Below are 22,552 nucleotides of genomic sequence, written 5' to 3' on the forward strand. Positions count from 1 at the left end.
CTACACCACTTGTAACATAATCCTTGATATCATTCTCTTCCAACAATAACAAAATTCAAGCTTTCCAGACACCAAAATTCGAGGCACCATCCAATCTATCATGATCTCTCAAACCAGCTGAAGCCATCTTAACGAAATAAAGCAATAATAATTTTGAAGAAATCAATCTCGGTTATACAGACCCTTAATTTCTTTCCTAGGGGAAAACTCTTCTACCCTCAACACTTCTCTGATACCATGTGAAAATTAACACTATTGCAGTTGTGTTATTTTTCGATATTAGCTATGAATTTATTTTCGACAGTTTAATAATTGTTTGCAATAAGAGATTAACAATCAGTGACTGTAATAGTGTTAATTTTCATAGCTTTGTGTAAGAATTAAAGCATCAGATCTTTATTTGATCATTATGAATCATGAGTGGGAATAGAATACTGTAGCATTCTAAAGAGTTTATTGGAGTTTAATTAATTTGATCAATGATAATACTGTGTTGCACAATTTTGAAAATCTGAATATTTGCATATTATTTTTATTCTAATCTATGTTATTTCCACCATCATTCTCTTCAGTTCAGAACTCTCTGATCATTGCTTAAACATTCATTCATTTTATTTGTTGCTGTATTTGCTAAAGTTTCCACTCATTTTCCATTTGAAAGTCATCTGCCAAATTAATTCCCTCTTCACTACTTTAAGGGATACAAATTCCAGAAGATTTAAAATTGTTCATAAGAAGTTGATTGACAGGCTCAGAAAAAGCATACGCTCCAACAGCTTCCTTTGTTCAGAGCCTATCGCATGCTCAGTTTGCAATTCTGGAGTTACTTCTGTTAAATTGGAAGCTTTTGAGAGCTCGTTGTCACATCTGAGGTTATATTTGATGGCTCTTGATATGCTGCTGTTGTCTCCACGATGCCCAGATAACTTTTCCGGCATTCAAGACTGTATTTTACGAGTGGCCTCATGAAACAATATATGAACAATGAACAATAATTAACCTTGCTGTCACCACGCTTAACCAACCCTCCTGTAAAGATATATTGTATCTCAGTGCGCTTGCTTCATCAGTGAAATATTGGAAATTTTGTCAAAACTACTGATGATAAATAATATGCTGTCCAGAAACTTTGAATTAATTGTACATCACCCAGAAGAGGTTGTCTTTAATACCTAAGAAAAAAATTACATTATCTACTTTCTTTTTAAATCATGCTTGGTGCAGATCATTGACCGGTCTTTGGTACACCGTTAGAACTATTTCATTGTTGCTTTTTTATTTAAGATATGGCATAGTTGTTGATGAAAGAAATAAACATTATTGCCATTCATGTGATTGCTGTAATCTCTTTCCAAGCACCACACTTCACCACTACCTCCACTCACCAATGCTTCACACTGTGGAGGTCTTTGAGTGAGCACCGCTCAATGAGAAATTTGCGACACCAACACTCTATATTGTTACTATCATACTTATGACATGAAATACTGCTATTCTTGTCTCCAGAGTTCAATTGACAGTTGCTTGCTCCCTTTGAGTTAAATATCCATCCATAGTTTGGCCCTCTCGGTCTCCATTTGAATTTTTTTCGTCGTCCCCACTTAATCTTGTATCGACCCAAGCTTTGAAATATTGCTTTTGAGAAGACGCTGTTGGCTTATTTAGCCGTTATTTATAGGTTTTAGGTGAATCCAGCAACATGTAAACATTTTTATTGACAATTACCATTGCATTAAACTTAGAAGACATATTTGTAAGGATTTTCTTCATAATCCTTTAGTTATGATTGTATCATTAGTCCTTAATTGGTTTATCAACCCTTCAATATGAGAAATTTAAAATCTCTGCACAGCATAGGAGTTTCATCAATCTAAGTTTGCTATTCCCCTTTCCCCTTATATTTCGTATGGATGACTTTCCATTATTCGTTTGGATAATTATTTACTGTTATTCTAAGGAATATTAAAGATGCTTGTATCAAACTCAATGTTTTCTACTACCTCACACACTCTGTAGCAAACAAAAAGAACGAACAAACAAGCTACAACCCATAGCGACTAACTATGAAATTAAAAACATTCCTTTTGGTTCTAGAGTGTTCTACCAATTCAGCAATTGGTCTCTTTCACTGCCACACTTTTAGTCTGAGTGTGGTTTTTCTCCAAAAGAAATGTATCTTAAAAATTTAAGGAAACAGATGTGAGAGCATCAATAGAGTGGTTAGTGAGAGCAGAATTCGATAAATCAGAGACTATGCATGCTCTCAAGCTGGTCTAAACCCCAAGAAAGGAATTGGTAGGCATCATGGCATTTATCTCTTAAGCGTTGATCCATCCAATATACAAGAACGATATAGGACCTAAAGAAATAGAACTGAATGGACCCCGGAGGGATCTTGACTTCAATGAAATGGAACTTGATTTCAATGAAATGTTCTAGAAGGAACTTGATGAAACAATCTTTATAGCATGCATAACTGTAAGGGGGTTTGTTAGGACATTACATTTCTAGTGACTTGCAGGTATATCTTGCCTAAAATATAAAATATGGTGATCCTTGACTATTATCCATTCAAATACGAGTCAGCCTAAAACATTACTTCTTCAAAAAATACATTCCTTTTATTCTTACGTCGATAGTATATTAAATCTTGCATGTATTACGTCTGTTTGATACTATACAAAGTGAGGAGCAGTCTTCGACCGATCCAAACTCATGTTTAGCTGGGAGATGACATGAATTATGGCAATCCCATCTTCTCTACATTATGAGTATTTATTATTCACCACACAACAAACCATTACGAAAGCCAAGTTGAATGAAAGTACCCATGGAGATCAACTGTGGAAATCTGTATGTGTTGTTAAGAGAAATGGATATGGAAGAACCTGGAGAAGAGTTGTGCACATGAAAGTTATTCATTGCTCTAAAACAAGTTATTAAATACCAATCTGGAATCTCGCAGTAGTCTTATGTGTAAATGGTGAATGGAGTGGACCAACACTTCATACAAAAACACAGACACAGATTCATGCTCAGTGTAATGAACCTGGATTAATGTGTTTTACTCTATCAGGAATATTATGTATTAAGTTCAAATAATTATTGATATAATAAATTTTACTTCTTTAAATTGTTTTAATCAAATAACTCATAAGTTGTCATAAATATTATTAATATTAAAAAGTCCCGTATAAACATTAAATATATTATTATTACAAGAAGTATTAATATTGTCAACTTCCCAAAAAAATTCATTTTACTATTCTAAAATGTTTAACCTAAATCAAATCTGATTACTACAAACATTCTTTTAAAAGGGAAACCCTAAAAATTACTATAATATGATGATAGCATAAAAGTTGCTACATCGATATAATACTATACATAATATAGGAATTGAATTATGAAAAAGCTAAATAAATCATGATAGTCACGACCTTACATTCGTAACTGTGCACGATATATATATATATATATATCATTAATTAGGGTTAGGTAAAGGGGACACACACGGGATACAATACATTGATACGTCAAGTAAGACGAGTAAATAAGGCATAAGTAAATAGAAGATTTAATAAAGAAAGACGAACACTTGTAAGCCGCATGCAAATCACCTTGCTCGGCACTTGTACCACTACCACAGGACGTACTAAGGTATAATCAAACTACCGTACCATAGAATTGCAAATTTGTGAATCATCGTTAATACATGTATGATTATTTGAACTCGGTTGTAGTATCATAATTATAAATTCGCAATGGCATTCATGTTATTAAACATCACAATTGTGTTCTAATATAAATAATTGTAGTCGAATCGCATGTAGAGTAAATTATGAGGATTGGTACCATATGCATTACATTGAACTTAATTAAAAGGCTATGTCATTCACCCATTTAGATTAGTAAAAATAATTCGTGGGTATGCATAGAATGTAATCAAATAAATTTATATTATAAAGTATATATATATATATATATACAATGATTAATATTTCAATTTGTAAATATGTGTATAACAATATTAAGATCTCATTACATTATACAATCTTAAAGATTACCAATAAAGATATATTTTTCAACTATAGTCTAGGAAGCTTGTTCTCTTCTGAGCTATGGCATCTTCAGATAGGGAGTGGGTGGAGGGAGAGGCGGAGTAAATTTGAGCACCTGACAATATCCTCCAAGGAGCCGCTTGTAGCTTGTTTCATGCGCTCTTTGCACCGTCAATCTACTGTCTCCAGATAGTCATAACCTTGAGAGAATAGCTTGCCTTGTGCTATAGAGTGAAACTTTATAAATCAATTAAATTAATTAATTATATTGCTAAATCCCTCCATTTTGAATAATAATAAGGATCTAAGGCATGTTAACTGGAATGACTTCCTAAAATTATACTAAATTTTGAATAACACGTCAAAGTATTAAAAAGGGGTCATTACATTTGGTATCAGAGCCTGATCCCGCCATCCTGAAAAAATAGTAAATGACAAGAGGAGCAAAGATGAGTGAGAAATTATCTAATGAAATTAGAAATGTTATGGAACAGACAAACCAAACCTTAGCAGAACAAATAGAAAGATCAAATCAAGCTCTTCTTCAACCCTTGCAAAATATGGGAAATTCCATAAACAATCTCAAAAACCATAATTCTGGTGGAAGAGACATAAGCTCAAACCATTCAGAAAATAACAGAGCTTCACCATCTCAAGTACCCAAACCCCCTTTCTTATCAAGGGAAGGCCCTTCCGGGGAAGAAGGTGGTCAGGCAACCAATACTGCTATTGAAAATGCTAGAGCTTATGCCAATCTTGAACTAGAAATCAGAGAGTTAGTAACATTCAGGGAATTTTGTGAAGCCAACAAGCAAGAAAGTCATAGGAAAGAAAAAAGAAACTAGAATCAAGATTTTAGAAGTAAAGTAAATAAAGTGACACTTCCAAATTTTGATGGATCAAAAAAACTTACGACATGTGCATGGCTACAAAAATTGAACACCTATCTCACCCTAAGTCCAATGATAGAGGAAGATGCCAACACCTCTAGTTGTCCTCAATGGCTAGCTTCATGATTTTGATCAGGTTCTTATTGAAGGACCTAGTCAAGCCATTGCCTTGGGGATAATAATTTGAAGATGTGCTCAAATAGATACCATGGGCAATTGCTCAAGAAAAAATGTGAGCCTCAATAAAGGACTTGACATTGTTTGATATTATGGTTGAAGGAGTACCAAACCTGGTAGCAATTTCATTAAGGAATTCTACTACTAAAGTCTATGTTGCATCCTTCAAGGTTGCTGCCTTTTTTCACCTTGTAAAATAATTACTAGCAGCTAAGATCCACTTGTGACCAGAGCTGGAGGATGGATTGATTGGACCAATAAAATCTAATCTCCAGTAAGCAAATGGTTGATCAACTTGAATAGGATGTAGGGGAATAGCTACTAACCTTTGTTTGCCTAAGAAGAAGGTACACTTGTCACATTTCCTTACATGTTTATAATAATCATTAAATAGAGTTGGCCCATAATAACCAGCTCTCATGATCTTCATATTTGTTGTTCTAGCTGAGAAATGGCCACCATCAAGCCCACCATGAAACTCTTTGACCATCCTTTATGTTTGATTAGTTTTGATGCATCTCAATATGACCCTTATGATGGAGAGGACCTCTTTTTCTACATAATTATACTTATCTTCATAGTCTTTTAGCCCTTCACTGAAAAAAGATATAGGTTGCTCTTCATTTGCATCTTTTAATTGAGTCAAGACAACTGATATACTTGAATCACCACCAAAGGTATAGAGAATGAAATCCTTATCAAAATTAGGATTGATAAGAGTAGGAGCTGATGCTATTGCTGCCTTGATCTCATCAAAACTAGCTCTCCCTTCCTTTGTCTAGGTGAAGACCATATTCTTTCATAACAAAGTTGTGAGAGGCTTAACCATGGTAGCAACATTAGGGATAAATTTTCATACAAAGTTGATTCTACCAAGGAAGTTTGCAACCCTTTCTTATGAGTAGGAAGTGGGAGAGTGAGAATGGCCTTTGTTCTCTCTAGATTAATAGTCAAACCATCCTTCGACACAACATGTCCAAGTAACTTTCCTCGATTAGTGGCAAACATAGGCTTGGATTTAGTGATACAACATATTCCCTCCACTTAGTGAATACTTGCCTCGGATGGCCAAAATGATCTGCCACATTCTTGGAGTAGACTATTATGTCATAAAGGTAAACTAGAATGAACTTCTCAATCGTACTCTTGAAGGCCATCTCCATTGCCTTTTGAAAAGTCGCACCTGCATTAGTTAGTCCAAAAGACATTTTACTATAGGCATAGGTGCCCCATTTAGTAGGGAAAGCATAGGTGCAAATACATCATTGAATTCTTGACATAAATGAACAAAATTATCTTGCTCAACTTCAGAGCATACCTTTTCCAAATTGAGAGTCCTACCATCAGCAACAGTGACAGGTATGTGATCATCTTTATATGCAGCCAAGTTTAAGCCTCTACTCCTTGCTTGAGCATTAGGGTTGAAGATACTCTCCAAAGTGATTAGGCCTTTGAGTAACTTGTTTGAACTAAGGTTTATGATTTGATTACCATACTGGCCTTGTAGCCTAGATTGGTTCCTCTTAGAGAATTTTGCTTCACTTTGCAGAAAATTGACAATCTACACATCATAATCAAAAACTTGCCAATTTGTGTAGTTGTTAGGGACTGCAGGTCTTACAACCATTCTGATGTGTTGCTCCTTTTTATCTTCAACATGCTCTGGTACATCATAGTAAGCACCAATTGCTGCAAGCCTATCAACATGTTTATTTTCTCTCCTAAGAATGCTTTGGATGCTAAATGCTTGAAAGCCTTCAAGCAGATCCCACAACCTGTGCTTGTATGATTTGAGGAGGTTGTTCTTGGAAATATTCTGGCTCCTTATTTGATCAACAACTAGTTCATTGTCCCCAAATACCCTTAGAGCCTTGATTCCCCTCGTTTGTTTAAGTTGGAGGCCTTGAATCAATACTTCATGCTCTGCTACATTATTGGTGCAACTGAATTGAAGCTTACAAGAGAAATAGTACTTCTCCAATTCAGGGGAAATGAGCATGACACCAGCCAGTGAGTCATTCTTATTCCTTGAGATATCAAAGAAAAAACTCCACAATCCACTTGAATTTTCTCATCTTTATAAGATTGGGGAAAGGAGCATCATTTTCTGATATACAATGTGCAAGGCCTCTCTCTAGGGCTTCTTGTATTGGATCAAATTGATAAGCAATAACCCACTCATCCAAGAGATAATAGAGCACCTCTTCCAAAGAAGTAGCAAGCTCCTTGGCTATGCCTCCATCTTCTTCAAAAATAGTGGAATTCATGTTTATGAGACTTGGAGTATAGGTCTCTATATGATTGAGGGCTAGAGGCACTGCTCTTATAGAAGCTTTTGTTCCATACCTCATTCTATAAAACATGTAAGACCAATGAGATTAAATATAGCTACCTATTGGTGCGGTAAAGTCTTTGGAAAGACAAATGGAAAAATGGGATTTGATGTTAACTACTGATATATCTTGTGTAACAATACAACCAGGGCAAGTGTGCAATTCCATTTCCATATTCTTTAAGACTCTTATAGTCTTGATAGAATTTCCATCTAATTGGAGTACATCCCTAACTATGGGTTCATATTTGATACCGAGGAGATCAGCTACACTCCTAGGTGTTACAGAACTACTAGCCCCTGAATCAATCATACAATTACAGATTAGTTTATCTTCTACGATCGAGGAAACATAAAAGGGAGGAGGCTTGATTTTCTTACTTGTTTCTCCCCCTTTTATTGGTTGCACCAAGCTTGTTGAATGTTCTTATCTAAGTAGTTGATCTTTCACTCCATAGTCCTTTAGCCCTTCACTGAAAAATGCTATAGGTTGCTCTTCATTTGCATCATTTAATTGAGTCAAGACAATTGATATACTTGACTTACCTCCAAGGATATAGAGAATGAAATCCTTACCAAAATTGGGATTGATAAGAGTAGGAGTTGATGCTATTGCTGCCTTGATCTTCTCAAAACTAGCTCTCCCTTCCTTTGTCTAGGTGAAGACCATATTCTTTCTTAACATAGTTGTAATCAACTTAACCATGGTAGCAAGATTAGGGATAAATCTTCTTACGAAGTTGATTCTACCAAGAAAGCTTTGAAACCCTTTATTATGAGTGGGAAGTGGGAGAGTGAGAATTCCCTTTGTTCTCTCTGGATCAATAATCCAGCTTCTACTATCTATTTACACGTTTTGTTTATATCAGCTTTCCCTTTTCCTTTTTGTCTTTCATTGTTTGGTGTTGGTGCTCGAGTCATATTGTTCTTACTAACATGTCCAAGGTTGAGACAACTAAAACAAACTTGGTTTCTATTCAACCATTTCTCGTAATTTCCTAAAAAATGTATCTTAATAAAATTCTTTGGAATGTGCCCATACTCTCCATAATAATGACAATTATACTATGTATTGTAATCCCATTTGTAAGAGTTACCTTTCTTGTGTACATGTGTTTTCCTTTTAGATGTCTAGCTAGATTTAGCTTTGGATCTGCATTCACAAACTCTATGTTCATATTTCTGACAGTTATAACAATGTTATAACAAGCTCTATTTTGCTCTCTAAGTTTGCATGATTCTTTCACTTGACAATTATGTAGTTCTTCCACAAACTTTAACCTATCCTTCAACTTTTCAGTTTTGTCTTTATATTCATCAATTTTATTTAAAAATTTATTCTTCTTTCATCACACTCATGCATCCCAAACTTGTCTTTCTCTAGTTCACCAATTTTTCTTTTTAAACAATCCATCTAATAAGTTAAATTTTTTTTTTTCAACACTCTTTTACCTTGTTTTCCTATTGTAATAAATAGTTTAAGTTATCTTTCCCTTTCTTTTAGAAACTTTAAATGCCTCTTTCCTTCTAGTATATTCTTTATTAAATCTCCAAACATCTTGAACCAAACCCTACATAGATATCAAACTTTACTTAATGCAATAAATATTTTCCTTTCACACATTCTAACAAATTCCTCTATAATGTGTAGAACTTAGTTGGTCATTGTGCCCAATATGAAAACACAATGACTTTACAAACATTTTGTTAGCTAAAGTGAGTAGATAATTTTTTTGAAGTTCTGACAATAATCTTCTGTTGTTATAATTCTCATAAAAAAATGCGCACATTAAGGGTAGAAATTAGAACAATCTGAGCTCCAACAATCAACTTATCAAAAATTATAATTTTCTAGAAATAAAAACTCTACATTAACTTATGACCCTTATTTTTAAAAGAGATAATATTTTTAGATGATGCAAAATTGTTCTTAAACCCACAATGCTCCTACGACATTGTTAGATTGCGAGCATTGTTAATATCTTGTAACTAGTTATATTATATTGGTAGTTAAATGTCTATCTGTACTTTTCCATGTTCAAGTTTTGAACAATAAATTTTTTTAGTATTCTTTTATGAATATGATGTGGTTACTCAATTTTGTTCAATTCCATGATTATTTTGCTTATATGATTAATAAGGAGAATTTGGAATGCATCCAATAAATCAAGTTTAATGATTTAAGGGAATACTAGCTCAATGCCTCTTCTTTTTGTTATATGATTAATAAGAAGTATTTGGAATGCATCCAATAAATCATGTTTAATAATTTAAGGGAATATTGACTCAATGTCATTTAGTATTTTAGTTATTCAATAGTTGTATGAAACTACATGAACAAGAAAGACATGTCTTCTAGATATGAATCACACATATTGATTGCATGGGTGGTAAGCGTGTATCAATACAAAGTTTTTAAGGAAAACTTGAATATGTATACTTAGATGAGGTCTTAATGTGAGGAGTGAATACTAAGAGAAAGGTATATGATCTATTAGAATATGGAAGACATTTGGAAAAATCAACCATCTCAATAGTATCACAATCATACGATGTATAATATTCATGTGCAAGGGTAATGATAAAATGTAAGTTATGAGAGTTTCTACCAATTGAGAGATATTTCTAGATATCTCCCAAAGACAATTGGAGTTTTTGTAGGGAAAAACAATATCTCATAAAAAATCGTAGGTTAATATCAAAACTAGACAAAAGTAACTCTTGTAATATAGGCCATAAAGTTTCATCCAATCATTCTTAACCCTCTGCACTGATGGCTTAGGAATGAATCCATACAAATAATGCAAAGAAATGAGCTACTTAATATTAGGAAGCCCTTTCACCAAAAATAATAGCTACCCCTTATCAAAATGACAAAAAAGGATGAACAAAAAATACATGATACTCCTCAAATGAATAAAAAGGAGCCAAGTCGTTAGTGCATGTAAACCAAATTGGAAAAAGTCCTTTATCATAAAAATATTATTTCCAATTGGGAAAACATCAATGTAATTGACTTGTATTTGAAAATACAAAAAGCTAAACATTATTTCCATTTGCAAAAACATCAAAGTACAGTACTTGCATTAAATAATCTAAAGAGACCTATATCACCTTTCTAATACCACAAGAATTGGCAGAATCAGAGATACTAGTGCGAAAAGTTGGGCTCAAAAAAATAAATAATTCTTGAATTTTACCTTGATTGAAAATAATAGAAACCTAGAGTAGAAAATGGTAACTTTGTAAAGATATCTTGTTCGCCCAATTTCAACATCATTTGGAAAGCTTACAGATTACATGAGATAGTTTAGGGTTAGAGTAGCTAAAAACTCACTGAACTAAAGAGGGATGGGATGTTTAAAGAAAAATCCTAGAAAGGAATTGACTAATCCAGCTTGTTAAATAGTATGTGAATCCGAGGGAATTCATAAGGCAAAGACAATAGAAATATTTAAGTTCCCTGTTATGAAGTTTACATTAAATATCCTTTGTGCAACTATTGGACTAGAAAGGGATGGGATGTTTAAAGAAAAATCCTAGAAAGGAATTGACTAATCCATCTTTTTAAATAGTATGTAAATCTGAGGGAATTCATAAGGAAAAGAGAATAGAAATACTATAATGTTTTCTATTATGGAGTTTACATTAAATACCCACTGTGCAACTATTGGTTAAATGATCATTTTTCCATGTAGATGAATCATTCAATATTGATATAGTATTGAAGTAATGTTTTCAAATAATACTTAATTTTTTATATTTAAACTTAATTTTTTCAAATTGTAACTACAACTAATCCAGCTTGTTAAATAGTATGTGAATCCGAGGGAACTCATAAGGCAAAGACAAAAAAAATATTTAATGTTCCATGTTATGAAGTTTACATTAAATATCCTTTGTGCAACTATTGGACTAGAGAGGGATGGGATGTTTAAAGAAAAATCCTAGAAAGGAATTGACTAATCCATCCTATTAAATAGCATGTAAATTAGAGGGAATTCATAAGGCAAAGAGAATAGAAATACTATAATGTTTTCTGTTATGGAGTTTACATTAAATACCCATTGTGCAACTATTGGTTAAATGATCATTTTTCCATGTAGATGAATCATTCAATATTGATATAGTATTGAAGTAATGTTTTCAAATAATACTTAATTTTTTTAATTTAAACTCAATTTTTTCACATTGTAACTACAACTATTGGCTAAATGCTTACTTTTCCATGTAGATGAATTGCTTAATATTGATATAATATTGAAGTAATTTTTTCAAATAACACTTAATTATATTTATTTAAACTTAATTTTGTCACATTGTAACTAGTTATTAGCATAATTATTAATTTAGACATTTATATGCATCAATCAACCTTAAGAAAAAATTTAATAGAAACTAGTCACTCTCCTAGACATGATAGACACATGTAGATGATTAAGTAATGTCCTTAACAAGATTAGGATATTGATGCAAATCCTCTTATTAATATCACACAAGATGATTGGGAACTTTTAACAAGTGCCACGTAGTGGCTTGTATTTGCCGTAGATTATAATAGTTTCAATTAATTAGAATAATTAAGTAAAAAATTGATAGTATAATGTTATTACTAATTGATTAATATTTGATATATATTTTAGATAAAATTTTAATATAAAAAATCTAAATTAATATTATAACTACTTAATTTTATTTTAGCATATTGATATATTAATACATTAATATTTTTTTTTAACTATAGATAAATAAACAGTTATAAAATAAATAGTATTTAGATGTAGAGATTTTGGCCCTAGATATCATAAAGTAATTGTACTAGATTTTAGTCTAATAACAAAGTATTTGAAGAAATATATAATTATTTATATTATATTTTTACCTTTTCATTTATTATTATACCCTTTTTCACAAATACTATATTTTAATATATACATTAGTTAATTGCCATCTTTCACAAATTAAAGTATTTGAAATTTAATATAATCAAATACTAGAATGACTGGTGATAAAATTAATATTTACAAACCCAAAACTATTTATTTCCATACAATGTTTTTGATAAGGTAAATAGGTTTTAAGGGGTCCTGAAACCCATAAGTTTAACAACAAGAAAGGCTGAAAATAAGCGAAAAATCGCCCAGCCAAATCATAATCCTTACGGCTGAAAATAAGCCCAAAGGCCCAGCCCGAAACAGCTGCCCACTAAAAAGGCCAGAGAACCAACCAGAAAAACAGAGACCAGACAAAAAGCCAAAGCCAGGAGAAACAAAAACCAAAGGACAGAGACCAAACCTAGCAGACTACTTCCATACAATGTTATTCTTTTAAGTGAATGCTAAAATTTCGAGTAGTGCTTGCAGAAAAATCGCTCTTATAAGACACAAATATAAGAGCCAATCAAGTTCAAGTAAAATATTTTAAAGAAATTTAGATGATAAAAAACTCATATATAAACAATCCAAAAATCAAAACTTAAAATTAGAAGGAAAAATAATTAGATCTAATTGGTTGAGATGCAAAAAATTAATCACTAGATATGTTGAACTGATTATAATAATATGAACCTACAACAAATACAATAAGTTGTTAAAAAGTAAATGAAATATGCAATTGATACATTATAAGCACCATGAATCGTAGAAATATTGCTTGCTCCTAATTGCAAATCAATCGTTTATCAAATGATTTCTTATATTTTATTTTTAGTTTGTGAAATAAAGTACATTTGAAAACACTATTATGTTGTGCTAAAATTGTATAAGTCGTATTTAATTTTAGGCATTATATTGAGATTAGATCAATGCTTTAGTAATTTTGTATTATGAAAAATTATGTTTGTTCCTTTAAATTCTTATTGAATATGCAAAACTAAGTGATTTCAATTTTTTTGTGATAAAGCATGAATAGAATAATGGAAAAATATCAAAAGAATTATCCTCCAAAAGGCAAACTAGAGTTACTAGATAATTTGGAGGTATGCTTTGTATCTTATGATATTCATTAATCAATTATATTAGAGTTAACAAGAATGAAATAGTATAATAATCATAGTACTATTTTAATTTATTTTTTAATAAAAATAAATGAACCTTTATAATATTTTTATTTAAAATTATTATATTAATGTAATTCTTTATAAAATGAAAAATTAATTGAATTGTAATTTAATCGAAGGATAGATTGCTTTTTTTAAAAAGAATTTACTTTTCTTCCATTCAAAAATCATTCACAAATAAATTATTTATCTCTCTGATATACTTACTGGAATCTCTTTCACAATTTAAAATGAAATAAAACTAATAGTAACCCTCCAATTTTTTTAAAATTATAAACAATATTTTCATATTTAAAATTTTTTCTTGCTCTAAAATAGATCACATCACCCTAATTTCTCTAACTATTCCAATGCTTTTATAGAATGTGGGGGTTCCTCCAAAGTATCCATGCTCTAGCATATGCGTCTACAAACAAGAGATGCCCTGCCAAAAGTAAGAAGAATGAATGGATGTAAATGAAATAAAAAGTGAAGTAGAGGGACAGAAATAACACATAGAGATGTAAAAATAGAATCAAATTATTTATAATTTTGAATGTAAAATATATTTTTGTATGAAGATTTCATATAATTGTCATTAAAAAAATATAAAATATAATGATCAAATATAATCAAATAATATAATCTTAAAGACAGTATATAAAAAAATATGGAAATTTTTATACTAAATATAGGCCAAAGCCAAGGCTCTTGGATACAAAGCTCACAATTTACCATTGTGTTGTAAGCTCTTGCCTAAGTCTAAATAACGTAAAAAATACTTCATTTAATAGGCAAGAGCCTACAACACAATTGTAAATTGTAAGCCAATTATGAGGGAGGTCTTGAGTTTGCGATCTTAATAAATAATAATACTTAATCACAACACATTATAATAATTAATCTTTGCTTTAGCCTTTTAACGATAAAAATACTCGATCTTAATAAATAAAAGTACTTAATATTGATGTTTAATAATATTCCTTAGATAAGACTTGTAAAATTCTCTCTTTTTTTAATTTTTATTTTATTTTTTATTTTGATAACAAATAATTTCTACCAAATTTTATTATTTAATTATACATCATAATGTTTATTTTCTACACTTGAAAGAGATCGTACATCTAAGCTTTTTATTAATATTTTTTTCTCCATTAATCGTCATGCTAGATATTGGGAGCATTGAAATAGATAGAGAAATAACGATGGTGTGATCTATTTTAGAACTACATAATTTTGTCAATACAAATAGATAGTTTATAATAAAAATAATATTTTTTTTCTGGGTTGCTATTAGTTTCATTTCATTTTGAATGCAAACTAGATTCCTTCAAATGTGTAGTTCTTTAGGAAGAAGATAAATTTAATTTGGAGTAATTTTCAAATGTTTTCTTCCTTATAGAATTTCTTGTAGCCAATGTCTATTCGAGATAAATTAAGTTTTAATTCTGAACTAATTTAAGATGCTCTCTTTCCTATAGAATCTCTCATAGTAAACATTTTGGATTCGTTAAGTTTTCAAAGTGAAAGTTTCACAAGAGATCGTTAAATTTTCCTAGGTAAGGAAAATTCAAATCCACAATATTTACATGAATCATCAACACACTTGCATTGTCAAGCATTTTATTCCACAATAATTTTCCTTTAAAAAAAATATTTTTATATTGATTTCAAGAATAGAAAGAGAATTAAACTATCTATAGACCGAGCGAGGCAATTTTTAGTTTGTAATTGAATAAACTAGGAAACTAAATAAGAGTCATGAAGACAACAAGGGTCTGTTTGTTTTGTAGAATTGGACTAGAATTGGGACAACAATAACCTAATTTTGTCAAACTCATCGTTTGTGTCCGAAATGATAAAGTAGAATTAAAATTTCAGAATTCTAAATTTACCCTAAAATGAGTTTGGCACTCTTCCATCTAGATAGGTGGAATTGGGAATTGACTACCAGGTTTTACTTTTTGAGAATTGGAAGGAAGTTAAGATGTACATTCTAGTGTTTGCCAAGTTTAGAAGACAATCTCTACCAAGTTCACTTGGGCTCCCAAGAGAAGTTCACAGAAGTTCATTGTTAACCAAGCTCACTTGGCTAACAAAGGAAAGTTGGATGGAACCAATGTTAACCGAGCTAACTTGGTTACCAATTGAAGTTTGCAAAGATACAGTGTTAATCGAGTTGACCTGGTTAACATAGGAAAATCATTTCAATGTTAGTTTCTACCAAGCAAGGCCTACTAACAAAAGATTTTAATGTTTTGGCATATTGAGTGTAATGAATTTGGCTGTTGGTTCTAGCTGACTGAAGAGATGAATACTAATTATTCTAAAGTGTATTAAAGCAGACTTGAAAATGTATATTTTTTAAGTATAATGTCAAGTTGAGGATTGAAGGTGTGTGAGAATGTGTGGAAGATAATGCTTAGAGGAATTGAATTGGAAGGATAAGCAAAATATACTTGTTGGGCTGGAAAGTTTAATTTGATTAGGAAGGAACAAGTATTCGAGCTAGAATTGAGATCTGAAATCAATAATATAGTTGCATCAGCAATCAAGCCATTTCATTGTTACTCTCTAACCATTGTAGTAGTGAACTAAATCTCTTAACAAAGTTAGCCTAACAACTATTTACCAAATCCTCTAACAAGGTGGCATTTCTAGATAGAAGTGTCCAAAGTCCTCTAATGGGCCACTCCTAATAGGGTGATTAAATTCTCTAACATGGTCACACCTAACAATGTGTTTTTTAACCTTGAACAACATTGGTTCCTAACAGGGCTGACTTCAGAAGAGTGAAAAATAATAACAAGTTGCAATTGGTGGTTTTTCCCAAATTGGATTTCCATGTTAAATCTTGGTGTCACTTGTATTCATGCTATTACTTTTATGTGTATGCAAAAAAGTTAATTAAAGTTAATCACAGCTAATATCTTAAGATTTGCATGTTCAATATTTTTCAAGTAATAGTTGTTATTACAGTGCTTGCCGAGTTACAACATATTGATAGTGTTAACCGGGTGCCTATGTGTTAACCGAGTGACAATAGTTTCAACAGAGTTTATGTTTTGTATTGACATTTAAGGGATCTAAGATTTATTTTTGTGGTAATTGATTCACCCATCCTCTATTAGTTATTCCTCTTATATTTCCAACAATTGGTATTAGAGCTTTTGGTGCTTATAGAGAAGGTTTCAAGGACCTAAGCTAAAGATTAGGATGTCTTATAGAAGAGAAATTCCCATGTTGAACAAAGATAACTTCGAGGCATGATAGGAACTTATGAAGCTACATCTGGTGACCATCTGTAATTTAGGTCTGAAATATTTGAACACCCAGTATAAGGCTCCTACTAGAACATTGATTGTTGAGGAGATTGCTGAAAATAAGAATCCTAACATTATGATGATTGACATTGCATCAACTCTTAGCTATGCTGAATTTGATGAAGTCAAAGGGTGTGCTACTACTTATGAGATGTGGGCAAAGCTAAAAGATATCTATGGAGGTGATGATAATGTGAGAAGAGCCAAGGCAGAAAGCTTGAGAGTTAAGTTCGATCAGATAAAGATGAGGGAAGATGAAAACATTGCAAAATATGTTAAGAGAATGAAAGCTAGTGTAATTGCAATCAAAGCCTCTACAGGGAAAATCAATTATATCACAGTTGTAAGGAAGGTATTTAGAACCCTTCTTCCTATATATGCAATTAGACTGTCAACTATTCAAGAGATGAGATGTGATCCCAATAATATGATAACCTTGGATGCTCTAAGGGGAAGATTGACAATGTTTGAGCTAGATAACTATGATAATTATGTTCATAGTTCTAGGAATCTTGAGTTTGCATTTGAAGCTAAGTTGTCAATCAAGAAGAAAGCTACAAAGTCTAAAGGAAAACAATCTGAAAGTGAAGAGGAAGATAGTTCTAACAATGCTCTTGAAGCTATGTAAGCACTGCTTACAAGAAGATATCCGAAAGGCAAAGGAAAGTACAAAGGTAAAATTCCTTTAATTTTTTTCTCTTGTGAAGAAGTTGGTCACATTGCTGCAAGGTGTCCTAGCAGACAAGACAAAGATGAAAAGAAGAACAAGTACAAAGGTAAGAAGGATTTCAAAAATTACAAAGACTACAAGGATAAAGGTAAGAAGTCTTGTTTAATGGCCAAATAATCTGATAGTAGTGATGACGATGAAATGGTTTATATTGTTGTAAAAGAGGAATCTGATGACGAAGAAGATAAGATGGCATTTATTTCTCATGCTGGCAAAAATGATACATGGATTACTGATAGTACTTGTTCTCATCATATGATTGGTGATAAAATAAAGTTTGAACATATGAAACACTATGATGCTGGAAGTGTAAGATTTGGAAACAATAAACCATGTTGCATAAAAGGAAAAACTTGTATTTCTCTAACCAATGAACTTAGATGTGATAATGCTTATTGGGTTGAAGGATTGAAACATAATCTACTAAGTGTGACATAGTTGAATAACATTTGTTTCAAGGTAGAATTCATGAATGGGAAGGCTAAGTTGTTAGATGGAAAAGGAAATCTAGTTGGGTCTGGCAACCAAACAAAAGGTAACTTATAGAACCTAGATCTAAGTGAAAGTTCATGTTTCATTGCTTAAGTAGAGGAAAACTGTTTATGGCATAAAAATGTTGTGTCATGTGAGCTTTGATAACTAGATCAAGATAAACAAAAAGAAAAGAGTGAGAGGGATTCTTAGTTTGAAGAAACCTGATATGGGCTTATGCAAAAATTGTGAAGTTAGTAAGATGGGCAAGACAAGTTTCAAGAGCGAGAACTATCATTTTGAAGAAGTCTTGGAGCTAGTTCATATAGATCTTTGTGGACCTATTGTTATAGAGAGCTATAGTGGAGAAAATTATTTCATTTTATTTGTTGATGATTATTCTAGGATGATGACAATAATATATCTAAAAGATAAGTTTGAAGCTTTTCAAAAGTTTAAGTTGTATTTGGCTAGACTAGAGAAGGAAATAAGAAAGAAGAGCTAAAATGTTTGAGGTCAGATAGAGGAGGTGAATTTATTTCTAATGAATTCATTGAATTTTGCACTCAAAAAGGAATCAAAAGACAAGTATCAACCCCTCATACAAAAGACAAGTATCAACCCCTCATACACTTTAGCAAAATGGTACAGCAAAAAGAAGAAATAGATAAATCATAGATTGTGCAAGAACCCTGATGATAAGAAAGAATGTTGCAATCAAATATTGGAAGGAAGCAATCAATACAACATTTCATACCTTAAACATGGTACAATTGAAGAAAGACTAAAATCATACCCCTTATGAACTATGGTATGGCTACAAATCTAATGTAAGTTACTTGAAGATATTTGGTAGCAAATGTTATATCTTGAAGGATACTAGGAAAGGTAAATTTGATGTCAAAAGTGATGAAGGCATATTCTTAGGATACTCTAGCATAAGTAAAGCATACAAATGTTTGAATCTAACTACTCATTAGATCATGCAAAGTGCACATGTGAAGATTGATGAGTTTACAAAAAAGAGCATCAAAGAACCTGAAGATTAGAGAAAGTTTATCTACTTTGAACTTGATACATTGCCTAATCCAATTGGAAGCTAGCTGACTTCACCTCCCGAGTCTCCAAAATCTCCAAAAGTACTCCAGTTGCAGCCAATGCAACTTGAGTCAGTTTGAAGGACTTGAGTCGCAATCAGAAGTTGTCGAGTTGCAGCTAGTGCAACTTGAGTCTGAGTGTGAAGAACCCGCATCACAAACAGTGGGACACAAGCATGATAGAAGATCATGGTAAGACAAGTCGAACAAGCTCTAAATCCAAAGTACCTATATTAGAAAGATATTTTAAAAGGCACCATGCACCTGAGAAAATCATTTGAGACAAGTCAGATGGTACAATGACAAGCAACAAATTGAAAAGTACATGTTTGCTTACTGATTTTGACCCTAGAACAGTTAAATATGCTTTGGATAATGAAATTTGGATTGAAGCAATGAATGAAGAAATATAATAGATAGAAAAGAATAAGACTTGGAATCTTGTTCCTAGACCAAAGAATAAGAATGTAATTGGCACAAAGTGGGTGTTCAGAAATAAGTTGATTGAAGATGGAGAAGTTTCAAGAAACACAGCAAGGTTAGTATGCAAAGAATATTCTCAAGAGGAAGGTATTGATTATGGTGAAAGTTTTTCTCCTGTGTTAGGACTATACTTTTCTTATGTTGCATATAAAGGATTTAAAGTATATAAGATGGATGTGAAATCTGTATTCATAAATGAAATTCTAGAAGAAGTTTACATAGAAGAACATGAAGGCTTTGTAGATACTAGCAAAAATGATATGGTTTGTAAACTGCAAAAAGATTTGTATGGTCTTAAAAAAGCTTCTAGAGCTTGGTATGAAAGACTTTATAATTATTTGATGAAGATTTGTTTTCAAAGGAAAAATGATTACAAGATCCTATACTTCAAAGGATAAGACAAGAAGATTGTGTTAGCATAATTTTTTGTGGATGATACATTGTTAACTGTAAATGATGATTTGTGCAAATATGTTTTTAGAGAAAATGAGTAAGGAATTTGAGATGTCAATATTTCAAGAAATCAAATTCTCTATTGGCTTGTAGAGTGAACAAATGAAAGATGGTATCTACATTACTCAATCCAAGTATATCAAGGAGATACTGAAGAAATTTGGAATGGAGGATTCAAGACTGGTTGGAACACCTATGTCTATTGGACATAAGGTTTCCAAAAATAATTATTCCAAGGAGGTAGATCAAATCACATACAGATCAATGATTGATTAACTACAATATGTAGTACATACTAGTCTTGATATTACTCTTGCAGTTGGTATGGTGGCAAGACTTTCAGCTAATCCTAAAGAAATTTATATCATGAAAATAAAAAGAATCATAAGGTACCTAAAGGGTACTAAAGATTATGGATTATGGTACAAGAAATGAAGCAATTTAGATTTGAAAGCCTTGACTAATGCAGATTGGGCAAAAAGTGTTAATGACAGAAAGAACAATAATGGTGAAGCATTATTGGTCAACTTTAATTTGCATGTTATAAATTAAGTAACAATATTCAGTTGTGGGTAAAAGTTTGTAGAATACGGATTCACCCCCCTCTTAGTATTATCTATTTCTAATAATTAGTATTAGAGCATAGTTTCCTTGAAGAATCTTAACAATTTAAGTAAGATTCCTGTGAATATGGAACTGTTAAAGAGAAATCTGGAAGAAGCTCTTGAGCAAATTGATTTTCTTACAAAAGAAAGAGACACCTTGAAAGATAGATACAAAGATTCAAAAGTGTACATTGGCAAATTGAAAGATGAGATTGATGATCTAAAATCTTGCAAGGAACCATTTATGTAGAATAGTGACAATGATGATACAAAAAATCTCAAGAAAGAGAATGAGATCTTGAAACATGAGTTGAAAATTGCTGAACTAAAGTTGAGTCTTAAGACTAGTAGCAGTAAGAGGGAACCTGATCTAAAATTTGAGAATGCAAACCTTAGATCCAAGTTGAATAAATTGACATCTGACTTTGATTTTATTAAGATAGAACATGTTAAGTTAGAGAAGTATAGCATTATTGTGAAAGGAGAGTTGACACAAGCAAAACAACAGTTAGAGAAACTTTACACAAGTTTTGAGAAGATTGATGAATAAATATTTTACCAAAGACCCTCTTATGACAAGACAAGTCTTGGATACCTTATTGGAGAAAAGTCAGCTAAGAAAGTTGGGATAAGGAAAAATCCTAATCCTACTGAAGAAACCCCTAAGAAAACTGATCAGAATGTGATCTAGTCATGTAAAGAAGTTGAGATAGTTGATTTGTTTGAGAAATCTGAAGAACCTAAGAAAATAGAGCAAGTTGATGAACCAAAGAATGATGATTCATCCAAAGAAGTAAGACATGAATCCAGAGATAGATGTTTCATATGTAATGAAGTTGGACATATAAAGAGAGATTGTACAGGTAAGTGTTTTAAACCTATTACAAATTTCTATTGTTATAATTGTCATGGTTATGGAAATAAAGTAGTACATTATAAGGAACCTAAATTTGATGGTAATAATGAGAATAGTAGAATGTTTAGGAATACTAACCCTATAGGTAATGGAAGAGGTAGATCTCAAAGAAAATCTAATGATGGAGAAAAACTTGATGGTGAAAGGAAGTAGTTAGGTTGTTACAAATGTAATAGTCTTGGACATATTGCAAGGAATCAAAGAGCACCTGAAAGTCAAAATGAAATCAATCAAAGGAGGAATGCATCGGTATGTAAGATATGCAATAACTTTGGACACACAGTAAGATTCTATAGAATGGATAGAAGGAACTTTAACAAGAATCCTAATCATAGAAGGAACAATAACATAGATAACAAAAGGAATGAGAATGAAAGTGATAACAATGAGAAAGAAGCATTTAAGGAACATGTTGATGAGTTTAACGAAGCATCTATGAAAACTTGTAATCCTTAGAGTTCACATACAGTATTGGAAGAATAATACTTTGATGCACCAGATGGAAAGTTGAAGTCACAGATTGTTTGTGGCCCATCCTACCTGAAATTAGTGGTTCTAGCAGAGACATAGCATTAGTTTGTCAAAATTGATGTTAGAGAGAGAGAGTTAGAGGTTACCTAGCTAATAGAAGGCAGAAGACATAGAATGGAATATATGGTCGAGTACACAAGTCTTGATATGATCATAGTAAGTGAAAATTGTGAAAACAAAGTGACTAGTAAATGAAGACAGCATTTTGAATTTGTGGTAGATATGCATTTAATGCGCAATTCAATTTGAAATGATTTAAGGATCAAAAGCAAGATTGAGTGTACCATTTGTTCATGCAAAGTGTCTTGAGTGAATTGAAGAGTATTTTGACAGTGAATTGAAGTGCGAAGTAAAGTTTGAGAAGCTAAAAATTGCAGAAGCCCAAAATAGCAAATTTGGGGTATTTTATGAAGTTTTTAATCCAGTTTATTCCAGTATTTATAGAT

At 31.8% G+C, this 22,552-nt stretch overlaps 1 pseudogene; it reads left to right on the top strand.

The window, feature by feature from the left end:
• Positions 1-22,552, top strand: part of LOC149564745 (MADS-box transcription factor 14-like) — a 222,146-nt pseudogene that overhangs the window by 63,092 nt on the left and 136,502 nt on the right.

Source organism: Cupressus sempervirens, chromosome 3 (assembly GCF_028749045.1).
Source record: "Cupressus sempervirens isolate cs-2001-9-10 chromosome 3, ASM2874904v1, whole genome shotgun sequence".
Lineage (NCBI taxonomy): Eukaryota > Viridiplantae > Streptophyta > Pinopsida > Cupressales > Cupressaceae > Cupressus > Cupressus sempervirens.